The 16555-nt window shown below is 41.3% G+C and overlaps 1 protein-coding gene across 4 annotated transcripts in view; it reads right to left on the bottom strand.

The window, feature by feature from the left end:
- GRID1 (glutamate ionotropic receptor delta type subunit 1) overlaps positions 1-16555 on the bottom strand; it is a 668524-nt gene that overhangs the window by 43924 nt on the left and 608045 nt on the right. The gene's annotated exons all lie outside the window — the stretch shown is intronic.

The following is a 16555-nucleotide window of genomic DNA, read 5'->3' as shown; positions in this document are numbered from 1 at the left end:
TGCATCTCCTGAAACTGTTTTTTTTTTTTAAGGGGGTTACACCCCTCCCCCTGTTAAAGGGTCCCTTCCACTTGATCAAAAGCATTTTCACTTGTGCAAGGACACCAAATGGATAAAACCTGTTATTTCTTAAAAACTTCAATACATACATCCCAGTATGAGTAACCACAAGTAAGCCTTCATTGCGGCCGATAAATACAACAATACAAGGCCATCATATTTTTAAACAATGATTCCATAATGATTCCCCCCACTCCATAATTTTGTGTTCTGTTTTTCTTCATCTACATCAATCAGTGTAGCAGAAGGTGATTGTAGTGGATGGTGCCAGTCCAGTAAAGGTAGCCCACTAACAATGGGTGTCTGGTCCCATGACCCTGTCTCCTTACCACCACCCACTTATTTGTCACCTAGAGTGGGAGTCCTACTACCTTGTGGTGGACTACTTGTGAGTAAAAGGAACTTCCAGCTAGGGATGTATAAATGTGCTTCAATCTGTGCAGACATTCGCTCTTTCTTTTAGCTAGCATTTTCTCTTCTGCTGCAATTGGCTAATTTTGCACAAGTCTTTCTTCCACTTCATCATCCGCTGATGCTGAAAGATATGTACTGTTTTATGTATATCAGAGCGCTCAATGGACACACATATCTCAGCTATCAACGGATATCTCCTAATCAGTTTACCTTCCCTATAGGTTCTCTTTCGAAGCTAATGAATTCCCAGAGGGGTGGCCCTGTTACTAGTGTTTGTTATCCCTAGACTTCCATTCTCTGACCTGCCTTTAGCAGCCACTTGATCCTTGGCTTTTTGTAGCACCTGATTAACTCTGACAATATATTCTGCCAGTCTGGAGGCATCTTATCTGGAACTGAGATTGAGCTGGCCTCCACTGCATTTACAAATGCAGGTACTTAATGAGTAGTACTTAATGAATGGTAAGGGAATACAGTGGAAATGTGCTGAAGAAATTCTTAAGAGGCATGCTGAGCTTAAACAGTAGTTACAAAACGCTCTCTTCTGCATTCAGCATTAGCAGAAGTGTACAATGTGCACTGAGATTAATGAATTATGCATGATAGGGGGGGAAATAAAACCAAATCATGATTTCACAGTGAAGACATCTTTCTGATTATTGTTCATTAATTACATACAATTAAAGCAAAACAGCATCTTGCTGTAACAGGCATATGGGATAGAGAAGCTTTCAGAGGGTGAATCTCCTCTTCCATACACTTCTCTCCGTGCTTCATGATATCAACATAAACAAAAACAATGCTTTGATGAATGTGGGAGATCAAAATGAATTACGCAGCTGAACCTAAATATGAAAGTGTTCTGAATTATTGCTGTGACAGCCACAGCTAAATTAATATATAACTACCACAGAACACCAGAGCTATCACTTTCATCCAGCATATTTGAAATGGTAATTTCCTTCCCTTTATTAATATTTATTCATGGGCTTTTTTAGCAGCCAGAGTCCAACAGGGAACATTTCAACCATCTTCATCTGGCTGGTAAATTAAGATTCCCCTCCCCCGCAAAGTGTTTTCCAAGAAGAGATTGGATCACTCATAGTTCTACATCATTTGATCGCTTGTCACTTGATAGCTCTCAGTTGTGACGACTTGAAAGGGCTTTTTTAAATGATCACATTGGGTGATCATTATTAATCATAGAGCACCACCGACCTAACATTTCATTTACCAAGTAGCAGAGCAAAAACAAAACAAAACAAAACAGGTCACTGGCATCCCCCACCAATATTAAATAATCCATTCCCCTATAGTGCAAACTAAGAGACATCATCTAGAGACTGGTTCGTATAGGTAATTCTTTCTTTGTTTGCGATCTCTCCCTTGCCTCAAATATATAGCATTCTGTTCTCTTTTGTTGGAAACTGGTAACTTCTGAGAGTTGGACCATAAAGAACGCTGATCACTGACAAATTGATGCTTTTGAATTATGGTGCTGGAGGAGACTCTTGAGAGTCCCATGGACTGCAAGAGGATCAAACCTATCCATCCTTAAAGAAATCAGCTCTGAGTGCTCACTGGAAGGACAGATCCTGAAGTTGAGACTCCAGTACTTTGGCCACCTCATGAGAAGAGAAGACTCCCTGGAAAAGACCCTGATGTTGGGAAAGATGGAGGGCACAAGGAGAAGGGGACGACAGAGGATGAGATGGTTGGACAGTGTTCTTGAAGCTACCAACATGAGTCTGAGCAAACTGCGGGAGGCAGTGGAAGACAGGAGAAGTCACGAAGAGTTGGACACGACTAAAAGACTAAACAACAACAAACACCTGAAAAGGGTATAGCGTTCTCAATAAAGAATGCATTCTAATTGCTGCTATTTTCCCTAAAATTAAGAGATTGTTTTTGTCAACTTTTAACATCCTTTTTAATTTTCTTTATATGGGGTAGACAATTGGCTTGATAAAACTCGTTTTGATTTGAGGGTATACTAACCCCTAAGTACCAAAATTGCTTTGGACTAATGGATACTTTCAATTCTTGTTTTATGTTACTTTGTATTTTAGGAGGGGTGTTCTAAAATATATTACATTTACTATAATTCATTTGTAAACCTGCTACTTTCTGTTACTTTCCACATTCTTGTTTTTAAACAAGGAGCTGCAATGAATGGGCCAGGCAGCATATATAACCATGCCATCTGTAAATGCGTGAGTGACTGGGAGGGGAAAGCAAAGCTCCCAGCTGAGGACTGTGAGGGGCTCCCATTTCCCATGGGTGCCTAGGATTAAGGGGGAAAAAACTTCGAGAGAAGATTTTTTATTTCTACACTGTTCAGTATATCAGATACCCTGCTGCTGATTTTCTCCTCCCTTAATTTGTTTAAACATGCATTTGCTCTTGTTGGAATCTCTATAGGGTTATGTAATTTTTAGTATTATACCTGTATTTATATAATTGTCTTGATTTTTATGTTATGTAGTAACATTTGTGTTGTATGTTGTAAACCACCTTGTGGTCTTATAATGAATGGTGGTACAGTGGTACCTCGACTTACGAGCGACTCGACTTCTGCATTTTTCGACTTCCGAATGACTTCCGGAAGCAAAAAAATGGCCACCGCTTCCGAAATGTTCGACTTCCAAAGGGAAAGCGGCGGCATGATACCTAGACTTACGAAAATTTGAATGCGGTTTATTCGACTACTGAATTTTTTTCCCGTTCCGAGATAGCGGCTTCGACTTGTGAAGATTTCGACTTACAAGCGCGCCTTCGGAACAGATTAACTTCGTAAGTTGAGGTGCCACTGTATATAAATTCAATAAATAATAACAATAAAAGTTACAGCATTCTAAACTTTTATTTACTTATTTATTTAGCACCTTTTATGATAGGTCCTTTGATATTAATGTTAGCTCTTAATGCTACTGCCAAAGGTTCTAAAACAAGAACAAATAGTAAAGGGGAGAGGGGGCATTCATCTTTAGTAACTCTAGATAATGTTTAGAAATTTGGCACCATAGCCATTTCCCCCTAATATTAGATGTATAGCGCTGGCAAATATGTTTAATTAATTTTAGTGCAAGTTTCTTGTTTGAAATTACTTGCCAAAAAAAGTATTTTCTACACAAACAAAGGCTTTACAAATAGTTTTTCTTTTTTCTTTTTTGCAATAAAAAATAACGTTCAGGCAAATACTGATGGGGTCTGCTGGTAGCTATGCATTAGAAAACTAGACTAGTCCAGGTCAGTATAATGAGGTATACACATCTTTAGTCAATTCGCTAGAATTGTAGTAAAAAAAATATATCTTATAATCTCTATTAAATAATATGAATGGCCACTGAGAATCAAGCTGCTTAATATATTTGTTTGGTTTAGGAATTATATTTAATTTTGATTGCCTCCAGGTTCCTAGGATCTGTTCTCTTGAAAATAACATTGCTAAATAACTCCAGTAAGTGTGGAGTAAGATTTTCTGAAAAGTGTTTATAATATTCTACACCAAACCTATCCAGTCCCGGAGATTTACTATTCTTTTAAGAAATTAAGGAATTGGTGTCTTTAAATTCTTCCTCACTCATTCATTTCAAAATAATTTTTTGATCTGGAGTAACTAACCCAAATTTATTAGTAGTTAAATCACTTTATAGGTACTTCATAGGATGCTGAAAGTTCTTGACAAGAGCCAGTTAAGGTCTTCTGCTGACAACAATTGTTGAAGAAACAGGAAGGAGGAATCATTTTGAAATTTTGAGGTATCAGGGGAGATGATATACACCATTCCACTAGTAAAAATTAAGGAATATATTTTTCATTCATTTCAGAGATTTCCATCTCATCTTTCAAAATACAGTATTCTCAAGGCAGCTGACAACCAATATAAAGCCATTTTTAAATAGCACACACACACACACACACACACACACACACACACTAACACAACAGCATCCATTAGACCAGCAAACCAACACAGGAATGGCAGAATTAAAATTAAAAAGATAAAACGAAGAGGATCATTAATTGAAAATCCAGTCCATCTTCTCTCTAAACTGGCCGTGAGCATCGTGATTTTTTATATCTACTGAAAAATTAATTTTCATCACTCATTGCTCACTCCCTTATCTTTAGTTACATTATTTATGGACTAGGTTATTTCTGTGGAATTGGATGTCTAAGAAGATCACTACAAAACGTATCTTCATTAAGTGGAACAATAAGAGCACATGGATTTCTTGCAAGTATTTCAGCAGATTTTTTCTGCTAATCATTAAATAGAGATATGGCCTAAGTGTTGTATATCCATCAATGTTTCCCCTCTCTCTTCATAGTACATATAAACAGAAAAATATATGTCTTCCTGTTCTCATTTCCTATGCCTCTGTTTTTTTTCCATTTCACCATCCCAACTATCCTCCAAACACACAAGGCACTGTTGAGTTTCTCTTGAAACTCCTTTCCCGCAGAGCACCCTCCAGCTACCACAACAAAACTCTTCAAGCCCTTAAGCTGATTGAAACATTTAAAGTGGTTTAAGTTGCTTTAAGGACTTCTATCATTTTAAGCCCTTAAGCAGCTTTAACTAAAGCTCGCAAATAGCATCAGTCTCTAGTTGCTGAACATTTGTGAATGGCTGGTGATGATGTCCAAAATTGCCTTGGCATCCCAAATTCACCTTTCCTTCTGGACTTAAGTATTATCCTAAGTTATTAGTGTAGGAGGCTAGTCTTTCATCAGTTTCTACTTCCGTCTTGGGATCTAACATATTATTCATGATGGAAGGCACATCTCCATTCATTCTTCAGTATCACAGGCTCCCAAGGGATGGGAACAACTAAGTCACATTAAGTCCACCAGCTCTGAATGCTGGCCCAGTAGAGGCTTCATAAATTTGCTACCTTCCTGAAGCTGCAGAAGGGATGTGTCCTTCAACTCCTTGGCAGGGCACAATACAGTTGGCAGAGGGAGCAGGTTGGGCAGGTAAGACTAGGAATGAGTGATGTGGTATCATGTGGTCCTCCAATTTAAGCTTCCAAAGAAATGATCAGTTCCTGTAGGCCAGTGATGGCCAAACTTGGCCCTCCAGCTGTTTGGGGACTACAATTCCCATCATCCCTGACCACTGGTCCTGTTAGCTAGGGATGATGGGAGTTGTAGTCCCAAAACAGCTGGAGGGCCAAGTTTGGCGATCACTGCTGTAGGCAATACTCCCTGAACACTACTTTCATAGGCTGTACAAAGCCTTCTCCAAGCTACATGAAGCAGTGCTGAAATTGCCTCCTGGGCAAGCAACATACCTAAATATTGGGGCACGAAACACTAGACAGATGTGTAACACCCTTAAATGAAGCTGGCACAATATAAACTGCAGCTGATGAATTAAGAGGTATGCAATGCAATCTCCTTAGCACTTTCTCATATCCGTTCATTTTGCCCTTTGAGACCTAATCCCTGTTAGCTCAAGTACCAACCAATAAACCTTCCATTACTGCCGAAAATCATCTTTTTTTGCTCTAATCGAATTTTAGATTCTCATCAGAGCTTAGGCTTGTTTCATTCTTTGAAGCCAGCTGCTGTGACCATTCATGAGCTTTATTTCTTTTCCTTGTCATTCTTAACTCCAAATCTTGTGCTCCCACTGCTTTAATATTACAACAGGAAGAAGATTCCACAGCCTTAATATCCACAATATTTGCAAAATGAATCTGCCAGTGTATAGGATGCCCCATTTACTCCAACACTCAGCTCTCAAACCATCAAGGGGCTGTTTTTAAATGTGAAGACCAAAGCCGGTGGAGTATCAAGAGGCAATGTTCTTTGTAATAATTATTATTACCACAATTACTGTCCATCATCTATATAGTGCCAGCCATGTGGCAAGGTGCTTGTCATTGTGATCAGAGCAAAACTTCCAATGCAGAGATAAAAATGAATCCAGTTGCAAAATAAAAATAAAAAGTGTCATTGCTTGAAACAATCTGTTTAGACTGCAACTCTTACGATAATATTTTGCATTTTGCCCAGCCTGTTATCAACATATCTCACAATAATAGATAATATTGTAGAATTAAATGAATGGAGTACGACAAGGCTGTATATTGTCTCCCTGCTTATTTAACTTATATGCAGAATTCATCATGCGAAAGGCTGGACTGGATGAATCCCTAACTGGAATTAAGATTGCCGGAAAAAATATCAACAACCTCAGATATGCTGATGATACTACCTTGATGGCAGAAAGTGAGGAGGAATTAAAGAACCTTTTAATGAGGGTGAAAGAGGAGAGCGCAAAATATGGTCTGAAGCTCAACATCAAAAAAACTAAGATCATGGCCACTGGTCCCATCACCTCCTAGCAAATAGAAGGGGAAGAAATGGAAGCAGTGAGAGATTTCACTTTCTTGGGTTCCATGATCACTGCAGATGGTGACAGCAGTCACAAAATTAGAAGACGCCTGCTTCTTGGGAGAAAAGCAATGACAAACCTAGACAGCATCTTAAAAAGCAAAGACATCACTTTGCCGACAAAGGTCCGTATAGTTAAAGCTATGGTTTTCCCAGTAGTAATGTATGGAAGTGAGAGCTGGACCATCAAGAAGGCTGATCGCCGAAGAATTGATGCTTTTGAATTATGGTGCTGGAGGAGACTCTTGAGAGTCCCATGGACTGCAAGAAGATCAAACCTATCCATTCTCAAAGAAATCGGCCCTGAGTGCTCACTAGAAGGACAGATCCTGAAGTTGAGGCTCCAGTACTTTGGCCACCTCATGAGAAGAGAAGACTCCCTAGAAAAGACCCTGATGTTGGGAAAGATGGAGAGCACAAGGAGAAGGGGACGACAGAGGATGAGATGGTTGGACAGTGTTCTCGAAGCGACTGGCATGAGTTTGGCCAAACTGTGAGAGGCAGTGAAGGATAGGCGTGCCCGGCGTGCTCTGGTCCATGGGGTCACGAAGAGTCGGACACGACTGAACGACTGAACAACAACAAATGAATGGAACTATAATTTCCGATCCTTATATAGTAGGCTAAAAACCAGCTGTTCATCTATCATCCCATTACTGTAGCCACTGGCTCATTTGCTGTGATGTCATGTCAGGCAATATTATAACTGCTCAGAGCAAACGTCAGGCAGGTTGACAAATACTGAGGCCTCTGTAGGTTGTGCCATATACTAGGTTTTCCCCACGTGCACAAGAAAATAGGCATACTTGCAGTGTTTGACATTTTCCTTTCTTCAATTATACTGATAAATGACTAAGTTTTGAAGAAAGAAAGCCAACCTTCTCCTGCAATGAGGGAGGAGGAAAGACACACACATCTACTATCTAAACATTAGTAGTAAATAAGTTTCCCAACACCCAAGTATTCTTAGGTGGTATGTAATATATGACATGGTCCCATGAGGGAAATGAATGTTTTTTGTTTTGTTTTTTGGCAGTGTGTTATGGCCTTGGCCTCAAGCTCCAAGTCGGAGGAGGAGGGTGAGCTGCTTAGATTTGAGGCTGCTGTGTGTGACCAAAAAGTTGGTTTTGCTGGACCAGGTGAATCAAAAAGTGTTTCTTCCCCCTTCTTTCCCTGCCAGCAAATGGTTAATGAACGACAGTCTCTGATTGGCTATGGTTTCAGGAGGGAGAGTTTAAAAGGAGAGGTTTTGAGAGACAGTGGGAGGTAGAATGAGGGAGAGCGTTGGAATAGAGGTTGGAGAGGTCAGGAGATAGGTAGGGAGACAGGTTGGTTGAGGTAGAAAGAGTGAAAGCGAGAAAGAGTTCGTTCTGGAAAACAAAACAACTTCCACTCTGAGTGTATTATGAAGGACAGAGTGTGGTGTCCTGTAGGAAGAACAGACCGGAAATTTTACTGGGAGGCAAAGGTTGAGCCAGAAGAAGTAGGGGATGGAACGGAACAGCCTACCTGGGACTCAAATCTAGTCTGGAGGGGAGAAAAACCCAGTGAAAGGAGGGGTGTGTGTGGAGAGCCCCTGGGTCTATTGCTTAAGGTACCTCAGGAACAGGATTGTTAAAAAGGGTGGATAACTGAAAGAAAGTATCACTGTTTAAAGGAACCAAACCTATAACACAAAACAACTGAGCATGAATTAAAGTGTAATCGTTCTGTATACCTGAAGTAACCCAAATTTAATCCATTTGTGTTATATACTATCTTGCCTTAAATAAATCTTGTTTATTTAAAGAAAACCTGTCTGAGACTCCAACTTATTAGTTACCCCCTCACAAAGCCCCCCCCCCCCCGGAGGATACTCTGGGTTAGAATTTTAAAAAGGAAAAGAAACCTTCGAGTAAAGGGTTGTTCAGTGAGGTGGGGGCAATTTATCTAAGTGAGAGTGGGCCCAACGGCATGAGAGCAAAAAGTGCAACCGTGCCCGTCGCCACACTGGGCTATTGGCTGAAAAGCAGGACCACGCTCTTATCACTAAGCCTGACACCACCAAACCAAAGTCAGGACCTTCACAGGCACCCTGCCCTAAGATCAGAGAGCCAAATGTCTCCTGCATGGTCCCACCTGCCCAGTAGCAGAGGAAACATGCCAGGCAAGAGGTTGCAGACAGCAAGAGACACACTCATCTCCAAGCCAAGCACCTGACTGCTTTAAGAGTCTCCATTCTTTCAGCAAGGGAATGGAGCTTGGGAGGGCTGGGCTGCAGACAGGAGCGTGCAAGGCCTTGGTCCACCTCCAACCAATGTTGAGGAAAATTGCTCCATGGGAGTAATTTGTGCTCCTTCCTTGTGGGTTCCTTGTTTCGGTTAGCCTGAGAGTCAAAGGCCAGCTTGGCATGACCTCTAAAATGAAATAAAAACCTGTCTGCAGAAATGCATGCAGCTGTTAACTGCAGCCTAAGTGATTAACCCAGAGGTGACCAGGAAAACACTGGCCCACCTCCCAAAGGGGAGGTTTTATCAACATTCACTTTTGCAAGTGTGGAATACTACAGAATTAAGAATGGTTACAGTGCAAATTCTTTTATGGTGAGTTTTACTGCAGCATTTACAGATGTTGTAATATTTCTGAAAATGCTGCAATGTTTAGATTTTCTTAGTTCCTCTGCATAAATAGAGCATTAATTACAGCTGAATCATTTCAAATACTAAGGGAGTAAAACAGTCACAGAAAAGGATAGTTAACCTTGCTGCTGCTGCTACCCTATGCAGAAATCTTTAAATATTTTTCTCTACTCATCAGGAAATGACACAAATAGGTCTCCTGTATTGTCAATGTCATACGTCAGTGTTTTCTTGAACCTCCCTGGATTATGTACTAAGGTTGAATTTAAGACTTGAGTATGCATTCAGATTATACCAAAGCAGCAGGAAATGTAGAAGATATGCCAATACTGTAATCTAATATCATTTTTTAAAGTAGGTCTCTGGCCATTATGTCTCTTGAGATGAGTTTGAAAGCCTGTGTACAGATGACCTAGTGAACCCTCAGGGATAGCAGTTGGGGTATATTTTCTAAAGGTAGGTCTTCTGCAGCCACAAAGCTCCATATCCTTCCCAATGCTCTGAGGCAACAAGATAAATTTTATGAAACGTAAACTAATATCTGCAATTTTCCATGCATGTGTCTGTGTGACTGCATCTGGGTCATAGAATGTGATTTTCCTTAGCAAATAGTGTGCCACACAGGCAGGGAGCCTGTAGGGGAGAGGGCTTGGGGATGTTGCTGGGACCCTGCGCTCACCGCAGGAGGGAGGCACACCATTTCCGGCACCCCAGTTGTGCAGAGGGGTGAAACGCAAGGAGGGTAGGAGGAGACTTGGGGTGCCGAAGTTATGCTGGGGGAGAAGCCGGAAGGGGCCACTCCCGGATTCTGCCAGCAACTGAGACAGACATGTTTTTTGTAGCTCTGCACTGTAAATAGTTTGCAAAAGACTGTTTGGGCTCCTGCTCCGTTACTCGTGAAGCACCTTCACGCGAACCTTACAAGGTTCATGTAACACCCTATGTTTTTGACTTAGCGTGTTAGAGTAGACAGGATAGATGATACACATAGGTTCATACGTATTTTTATGAGCTGCTTTGCGGCATCTGCAAAAAGATGCGAAGTAAATTCTAAAATTAACAAAGGCAAATGTCATAGACTTTGGAAATAACATGTTTCACCGCATAGGCCCTCTGCACAATTAAAAACACACTGTATTTTAGGGCAAATGCATGTTTTGGTGACATAGGGAGGCCATGAAGGTAAGCTTTTTGCTCAGGGCCACCACACTAAGCTTCTAGCTCAATGGTGCAACTAAGCTGCTCCAACAGAAGAGTTGCCACTACGATGAAGTGCTGCCCAGGGCATGCAGACTTCTAAGCTTCTTTGGACAGAAAATGTGTGTTACCCGTGTGCCAAATTCCCATTGCTGAGTTTAAAATTGCTTAGCTTTCTCTCCCTCTCCAACCTTCCTTCCTCCTCTCTGTCCAAGTATTAAAATCGCTGAATAGACACATTTGAAGTTTCTGCCACCAACATTCTGAATAATGTAAATTTAAAATGCCTGGCTTGAATAAACAGAGTTGGGCAGGGGAATGGGGGAATGTATTTAACATCCATGTATGTCTGAATTAAAAAACACTTTATGTTTCCCAAGTGCATAAAGTGCTGGCGGGGGGGGGGGCGCATAAATTAACAACTGGTTAGATATAATTTGCATACAAAGAACAAAATCTGATGAATAAAGGGTTCTTCACTCCCACCCCCAGATGGAATTTAATATGAAATAGGGGGTTTCACTAATGCACAATTGGTGTCCAGAATTACAGGCAATCCTTTATATTTGAATTTTAGGCTGCTTTTGCAGAGACAATCAAATAAGAAGGTAAAAACCAATAAAATCCAAGATGTGTAAAACAAAATAGATAAGAAAAGAATGCATACGAAGTAGCACCAAAAAAACAACCCCTACCTAGAATGAAATATTACTTTTAACCAGAGTTGACTGTAAACTAGTAGACAAGCCACAACTCATTCAAATCCAAAGGCCCAGTGAAATAGAACAGGATGGAATTCAACACTGTGCTATGGAAAACATTCTGTCTGTGCAAGTGTTGCAGCTTGCAGTACAGAAATATTCCCTCTCTCCTCCCCCAACGCTATACTGGGAGTCCTCCCAGCCAAGACCATTTCAGGGCTGTACAGGGAGAGGGGGTGGGAGACCCACTGAAACAGGTGGAGGTCTTTGCTCATAGCTTTCACTAACGGGGCTTGTTAGTTGAATTTCACCCATTACAGCAAATTGGAAGATCTGTAGCAGGGTGGTTTGATGCCTGGCCTGAGGGCTCTTGAGGCCTTTTTGGGTGGCCCTCGGAAACATTTGATGCGCCTCCCCCCAGCCCTTGTGCCTCCTTCCCAAAGACAGGTAATTGAGGGGCTTTGGAAAGGAGGTGTGAAGGCTCTGGCTGTGTCCTAGAGTACTTCTGCCTCCTTCCTAAAGCTTAGGTAGCACTTTCCTACCCTGATGCCTCACTTAGCTGGATTTTGGAAGGCAGCATGAGGGCTGAGGGGGGCATCAAATTTTGGCCTCACTCCCCACCCCACGTGATGAGGCAGTGTGTGGCCCACGGGTCCCATGTCAAAGTGCTCTTGTGGCCCTTTTGGTATGAAAAGTTGGGCTATCCTGGAATCCATTCGGATCATCAGAGAAAAAGAGAGACAAACAACTTAGGCCACACATTTCAAAACTATACATCACAACAAGTTAGTGTGTTAGTTAAAGTGTGTAGGTGTGTCGCACGAACACTCCCCGCACTCCTCCTAGGGGGCTGGAAAGGGGTTAGTTTAACCTCCAGTTTGCTAGTGAAACTGCATTTCTGTTTTGTGAAATGATGCATGTCTAAAAAGTGTGTCACCAACATGAAAAGTTTGGAAAGCTCTGACTTAGGTGGTGCTGCCAAAAAGGCCCTGTTCCATATCATCACCAACTGCACCTGTGAATATGGGGGTTATAAGGCAAAACCTGAAGGCAGAATGTTTATGAGAGAGGACAGTCCTTGCAACATTATTATTATTATTATTATTATTATTATTATTATTATTATTATTATTATTATTATTATTATTATATTACTACTACTACTACTAATGCTTTTTTCTGAGGACACACACGCAGGGGTACACATACACCTTGTCATGTTACAACTGAGCAGCCAGCTGTGGCGGAATAATGCCTGGTTCATCATGGGTTAACCTATCACTCCCATGTTAGGTAGGTGTTCCCTGGGAGGCGGAGCTAGTTGGCATTCTAAAAGGAGGGGGAACAGCCTTGAAAGGCAGTTGGGGGTTTGGCAGTTGGGCGTGGAGGATTAGAGAGAAAAAATGGGAGGTTAGGCTTTGGGGAATGGGAGAAAAGGTCATTTCTAAAGGGATGCAGGAAATATTATAACAAAGCTGAATTACATGAGAAGAAGATTTGTACCAGTAATAACCCGAGACATCCATGTTTTCAAGTTACCTAATAAAGTTAAATGTGCTGAAACGTTCGTTGACTGTGGCAGTGTATCAGTACCTTAAGAGGTTTGACTAAGAAGAGAGAACAAAGCTTTCCTGAGGAAGAGGAAACTGTTTGCTTATTCTCCTGTCATACAGAGGGCTGGACAGTAAAGCCAAGTGTGCCACGTAGTTGCCTAAAGGGAAGGCAAACTGCAGTAGTTGGGAACCCTGGGTGGGAGATCCCATAGGTGGCAAGAGGTTTTCAAACGTAGAGCCCTGAGGTACCCCAGAGACAACTCCCATAGGAACACTGAAGGATTCATCCTAGTTGTCAGTGAAACTTAGGGAGAGTCACAGTTGGGGGAAGTATTGAAAGGGGAGGGAATAGGATCCCTCACACCAGCAACTGCAGCTGTCTGACTGGGATGGCAGCCAAGAGTTAGGAGAGGAGGTTGTTATGGATACAGCATCTGATAAGACTGAGAGAAGCGTTTAGTTCAAGGCAAGTCCGAATCTCTCTGAAAGCTGTGGGTCAGAGCCTTTACGTGCTCCTCTTAGCTTGGAGGAACGCAGGAGGGGTGGGGTGCAAGAGAAAGAGAAATTGTCGTCGCAGAGGAGGCAGAAGAGGATGGTGTTCTTGCGAGGTTTCAAAGGAAGAGGAACCACCCTGAAGCTTCAGATGAGTCATCAACAGAGTAGACAGAGGTCATGAGAGCAGGGAGCTCCACACTAGAGGCTTGGTTGTTTTCTTTTGTTTCTTTAAATAATCTCACCTTCACTGAGTTAACATGTATGCATCTTGCTGCTGCTATACCCCTAAACATTTTGTGAATCTAATGGGAGAAGAAACTAAATAAAAAAAAATTAAGTTTCTTCTCTAGCATGGTGAATCGTCAGTTCTGTTGCTACCTCCAATGGCAGCATCATTTCCTGTCACGGTGTTTCCTGAGTCTCAGACGGAAGTGAGCATTTAGTATGTGAAGTAGGAGTTGGAATCTAGCACAGTGATTGGTCAGTTTTGTTGTATTTACTGTATTTATTTTCCCCCATTGGAATTATAAAATGGTGATTTTCTTGAGTCAAAATGAGAGTACCCCTAAAAATTTTTTTAGGTGGCTTACAGATAAAATAGGGACAATTAAAACATAGGGGGAATCATTAAAAAACAATTAAACACACCCACCCTGATCCCAAACTAGCAAGGGCTTCAACGACAGTCACAGATGTGTTGAAGTCTTGTGGCTGCATACACTGCAACACACATGACACAGCACAACAGTGAGGGAAGAATAAATGCATAAAAAGATCTGGTTAATTACAGCGGGAAGCTGCAGGTATAGCAAGTCTAGCAAATGTACACCAGACCAACTGAAGCACAGCAAAGCAAATGCATTTTGCATGAAATCCCATCCTGTAGAGAAATGGAATTCTATTATGTGTATCACATATTCCTTTGTGAATAATGCTTTATTAGGAGTGACCGATGGTCACTGAATTTTAAGTGCACATTTTCATAATATTTTTAGCATATGCACAAGTATTTGAAAGATTAAAACCAAGACTGTCAGATAGGCAAGATATCTAGCAAATATATTCATGGATACTGTCCCGTGGCTTTGAGCTGCATGTGGAAATGTGCAGATAAGAATGTTTCCCTATGTCCTCTGATTAGTCAGGGGAATGTTTTGTGCATGTAATACAGGGGACCCCTGTGCATGTCAGAAACATTTTCATTCACAGGAGAGGAGAGGAATGCAGCAGGAGGAGGTATTTGGATCTGACACAGACTGTACTCTTTTTCATCCAGATAAATTTGATGTGCCATGGGCACAATCCAGCAAAATAATCATCTTCAAAATAGTGAGCTGCTGTAAAAGTATGTGTTTTTTTTTTCTTTAGATGCTTAACCAGGAGGCTGCCATTTTGAATTGTGGCTGCCACTTTGAATTTTCCAAGATTTCCCAAGCCTTCTGGAAGAACCAAAATGGAAGCCACGTTGATTCTCTTCCTACCCCCCCTCCCAATTTCCCCCCCACTCCATCCTGAAATATTGTAGACACAAAACAGGTAATTTTGAGTGAAATGGCTGAGAAAACACTTGTTTCCCCTACTCCAGTTGCCAGCCTAACCCAATCAATTGCAGGATTACAGACGCTGCAAAGAAAAGAAGCAAATAATGCAATTAGGTTAAACACAGAAGTGACACAAAACCACTAACTAAACATTTCAAGTAGAAACAAGGGCTTTTACTATCATTTATTCATGGTGACTTAGTATTAATTAATCTTGCACACACATGCTGAACAAGATTTCTCCTGCCTCGGGCTTCACTATTAGCAGTTCTGGAGCTTTCCATCTAAGTGACAAGCACAGAAATCTGTTGTACAAAGCCAAATAAAATAATATGTTCCTCCCAGAATAATAGCAGACTTCTTGCCAAGAGGAAACACTATGTTGTATTTCTTTATCCTGCTTTATATATTGCTCAGATACTGAAGAAAAGGTATGGACTATATTTGCGTTTATTTGCAGGACCCTTTCAGGACTGGACTGGTGACTTTTAGCCATGCTGCCATAGACAGAGTCAGTCATCAGAGAGATGAAGAGGACTCAGCACAGTTTAGATTTTAGGTGGTTTATTGTGGAATCTGTGCTAATAATAATTTTTAAAAACCCCGTTGCCACAGTGAACCATTTGTGAGATCTCAACAAACAGTTTTCAATAGTAAGAGCTCACTTGAAAGCACCCCATTTGACACTTAGTTGCTACGGACTGAAAAACTGTGATGTGCCAAAAACTAATCCCAGGGGATTGAGCAGTTAAACAGGGGTGGTCTCAATTCAATGCCCAAATGGGAGGCTGCCCCCAGACCCCTATGTACATCTCTGAAAGTTCCATGGAAGAAAGGGTAGATATAAATGAAATTGTAATTAAATTATTAAATAATTAAATGACCCATCCTGAGTGTAGCAGCTCTAATAGTGGTGAATGCATTCTAAGTTTTTATTCTCTGAATGCTTTATTACTTAGAAGGAGCTTTCAGTGGTGTGGGGTGTTTGTTTTCATTCCTCTATGCATAAATCAGTTTAGAGAAGAGCTCCAGTTTGTTCATTGGCTTTAGGTCTAGGGAGTGAGGGGAGGTGGAAGCATAAAGTACAGAGTACTGTATATACTCGTGTATAAGCTGACTTTTTCAGCACATTTTTTATGCTGAAAAAGCCCCCCTCGGCTTATACTCGAGTGAGGGTTTGCTGCCGCTGCTCGTGCCACTGCTGCTCTGCAAAGTGCAGCTCCTGTGCCTGCCCTTGCGAGCAGCAGAGGCTGTTGTTGGCCTTTGCCACATTTTCCATCCTAGACCTATGCTTGAGTCAATAAGTTTTCCCAGTTTTTGTGGTAAAATTAGCTGCCTCGGCTTATATTTGTGTCGGTTTATACTTGAGTATATACGGTAATATTGTTTGCCAACTGGAAACGGAACAAAATAAAAGGCACTTAAGAGCAATTTATACAGATGGCTACACTTTTCAACCAAGACACAAAAATGAGCTTAATTGCGGTGTGAACGTTTTAAAACAATCACTATGCTATTTTCTCTTTTATTTCAGTAAGCTTAAAGTATGGTTACCAGGCATCCCCGTT

This window comes from Lacerta agilis, chromosome 5 (assembly GCF_009819535.1).
Source record: "Lacerta agilis isolate rLacAgi1 chromosome 5, rLacAgi1.pri, whole genome shotgun sequence".
NCBI classification, from domain to species: domain Eukaryota; kingdom Metazoa; phylum Chordata; class Lepidosauria; order Squamata; family Lacertidae; genus Lacerta; species Lacerta agilis.
The sequence above is the reverse complement of the archived record's forward strand: the minus strand, read 5'-3'. Positions and strand labels throughout refer to the sequence as shown.